This window comes from Mercenaria mercenaria, unplaced genomic scaffold (genome assembly GCF_021730395.1).
Source record: "Mercenaria mercenaria strain notata unplaced genomic scaffold, MADL_Memer_1 contig_818, whole genome shotgun sequence".
NCBI lineage: Eukaryota > Metazoa > Mollusca > Bivalvia > Venerida > Veneridae > Mercenaria > Mercenaria mercenaria.
In genome coordinates this window covers 54,509-58,305 of record NW_026463724.1, presented here as the reverse complement: position 1 = coordinate 58,305, position 3,797 = coordinate 54,509, and positions in this window count along the sequence as shown.

The window sequence follows — 3,797 nt, the reverse complement described above, 5'->3', positions numbered from 1 at the left end:
ACATAAACATCGGTTGAAGGTCAAATAATTATGGTTGAATATATGTGTCATCTGTTAATAAGTAAGTGTCAGAAGATTTCTAACATTTAAACTAAGAATGATAATATCCCTATGAAGCCATGGTGGGTGTTCCAATGAATATCTATTTGTTTTCTATTTGTTTAAAACCCAATTTTAAAACGTATTACAATATAAACATGTAAAATTATGTTCTTGAACATTTATAATTGATTTGTACTGATTTCGGTAACACATATTATTGTAACGTAAACTTCGCACAACTATTGCAATGAGATGGTGATTCACTGCATTCTAGTAAATATCTAGTTCAACAATACAAATTATGTATAGTTATTATAAAATGTTATAATTTTTCCCCGATCTGTGTAGGGCATTTATTTCACTTTAGAAATTTCAGATTTGTAACATTTTGGTAACATACAAACTTATACGGAGATTACATCATGGAAAAGTTCCTTCCACCGCAGAAAAAAAAGTTATAAGAAACACTATTCAGTCTGTACTTTCAATTGTATGAAGAATCATAACATCTTGGTTTCTGGGTTATAAGTACGAGTAAAATATCTATAATGGTGGTAATAAAATCACTGTTACGTAAGTTACACTAATTTATATGTTAACGTGTGCGTGAAAGAAATCTTGTTTTAAAGCACATTCAATTCATGGTTAAATAAGAATGTTAATAAACTACAGAATGCACTTTTTCTTAATCATTGTCACTACTACTTTTGACGTAACTACTGGTCAATGTATTGGAATGTTGGCCATGGTAACACTATTTCATCGTCCTAAATGTTTTTAGGAAACATATTAAATGTCCCGTAAATTACAAAAGCCCTAACAATCAAACGTCATTTATGTAGGAATAAAAAGCATTCAGTATGTACTTTCCGAAAGCAATAATGTTGAATTCCTTAGGGAAAGCAGGGGAAATGGTACCTCAAGGTCTAACATCTATCTGAAGAAAATCTAATTATGAACTGTAATTATGCTTAATAGTTGTCCATGCTGTTAAGATGTTCTTTATAATTATTATTCTAATTAACATTTATTCAAAGAAGCAAACACAAAAATGTCGAAAATTAAGGAAATATTTTATTTATTTGTTCTTAAATACTTGTTACAAATACATCAATTATTCAAACTGAATAGCATATGTTCCATAATTCGTATGTCTACATTGGATATTTTAGCTCACCTGACCTTGTATCTAAGTGTAGGTATATAACATGATGATATCACACCAAAAGCTACCGTCGATACCTTGCTATCATATATTATCTTACTCCAGGGTTGTATACCTTTCCAAAAATCACTATGAGAATTAATCCCCCGAGATGGTACCAATCAACCCTATGGCTCATGTACTAATTGTAGTTCACTTTCTTTGCTGTTCATATAGTTTACTATTTTAGAGTAAGTTTACTACTTTAATTGATGGATTGATTCAATAGTTCATTATGCTTTATAGTCATAATTATTCAGGTATTTTATAAGTGTCTATACTTTTAACAGATTGTCAATTTACTATCTTGTTCTGTTATGAGTGAAGAATAGTCATTGTTGAGATGTTGCCCAGTATGTCTGTTTGTCCTTGGTTTGGCGCTCATAAGTGTATACCCCAAGACGTAGGAGCTTTCATAAATGTATTATTATTACAACATATTAGATATTTACTTCAATGCATTTTCCCCGTCTACGGCCGAGAACCTAACGCTCAATATGCGCAATTCAACCTTAGACTGAGTATATGAGTCAGCTCCGTATAAAGGGAGGATGTCATTTGCGATTAAAAGAACAGTGAAGTCATTCTAAAAATAATTTTTGATGTACTTCTTAAAAAAGACCCAAAATGGTCGCCGCGCATTCGTACTGACTCCATTTCTGGAACTAAAAATTCAAGTAGGCACAACCTTTTTGAGATATATATGTAGGTAACTGCATCAAAGTACACAGTCTGAAAAAATAATTAAAATATCATTTTCTGAAAAAGAATGATTTGAGCTGAAAAACAATAGATTCTGGATAAAGTTTTCGAAAAAAATTGGATATAACTCCGCTCAGCTTTTATTGCAGGTTTTTGTGACTATTGACCTAGTACCTCATGCAAACCATGTACTTTTTACCTCTAGCCATGAAAAGAGCATGAATAATTACTACAAGGATTAGCAGTCTGAAAAGAAACCTATATAAAGATCAAATCAGTTAATACCCTGGGAAAAGTGTGACATTTTTCTTGTGATCAAAGTCAACAAACAGACGATATTTTTTTGGAAAAGTCAAAACCCGCAGAGTATCACAAGTTAAAATATGTTGAAAAAGCTACTGCTGGAAATTAACAATCTCTGCTACGCATATATATGCGTCAGGATATGGGAAAAATGTCTAGAATTATGGTAAATTAAAGAAAACATTTCAGGACTGTTAGATGCATGACTGTGTTATCCTGCATTGCATTTAACACAATTTACTTTTCAATTGCATTGATATAACATAAACAGGATTAGGACTGAACAAACGGTGTTCACTCGAACATTTCACTCAATAAACAGATTGTTTTCCTTTTGTAAAGAGGGCTTAGGATAAGTCTCTATGATATGCAAACGAGTTACTATAAATAGTAACTAGGTCAGGCGCCCGTTGTTTACAACCAAACCTATCACTATACTCACGTATTAGTATACGATATACTAATATTGCTGTAAAGTAGCATATATAATGTTTTATTTATAGCAGTATCTTATGAACTCGACCAAAGTTATACATATCCTGTGAATATTTTGTTTTGTAAAGTTTTGCATTTTATTGCATGCTTACAATTGTTTCGAGACATTGTAGAGATACATATTTTTTTAAAACAAAGGTATGAAATTAAAAAGCTCTGAAGTGCATGCATATGTCCATATATTTCTCAAAAATAGATATAAATGTATATGTATAATATTTTAACCAAACGTGCATAGTAATGAACATTCAATATTTCTATATTAAAGAAAAAATTGTGATCAAGGAAATGCAAATTTTCTCGGACATGTAGAGCAGAAACATCAAAGGGACATGTTATATTCGAAATTTTCGCGTGTATTTCATTTTTACATTCAGCAGTGATCTAGACTGCTAAACAATGATCTGTTATACTGTTCGCTAAAATATAGAACATCTGGAACAGCCCGATAACTTTCAAAAATATATTTTAACAGAATGCATATATTCAAGGTCTGACCTAGAATCGAACCCAGGACCTCTCACACCTAAGGCAGACACTACCACTTCACTATAACAGCAGGATCTTAACTAGGCTATATGTAAGTTTATGTTATCAATATAATTATGATGTAAAATATGTTTTCTGTAAAATATGTTCTACATAAAAAGCATGCATTTTTTACTTTAAAAACTACATTCTGTTTTGCTTTATAAATACCCGATCGTATGTAAAAATGCAGAGTGTATGAACTTTTCGTAGCTTAAAAGGTGCATTGACGACTAATGCGGCCGTGTAACAATATACATATTAGTGTGTATTGACAGTACCGACTAGTGTCATATCCACCGCTCCAGCATCGAGTCTAGCCCGATACTGCTGGAATCAACCAGCACTGAATACTAGTCGGAATATAAATCCCGGAGGAAGTCGAACCCAAATCGCTTGCATTTTAATCAAACCTGCTAGCTGTTGCGCCACTAACTCCCTATAAAATTAGATTTGCTTCACAAATGGCTGTATTTTATGACAATTCATTGCAACGACAGCTTTTAAGACACAAAAAAATATA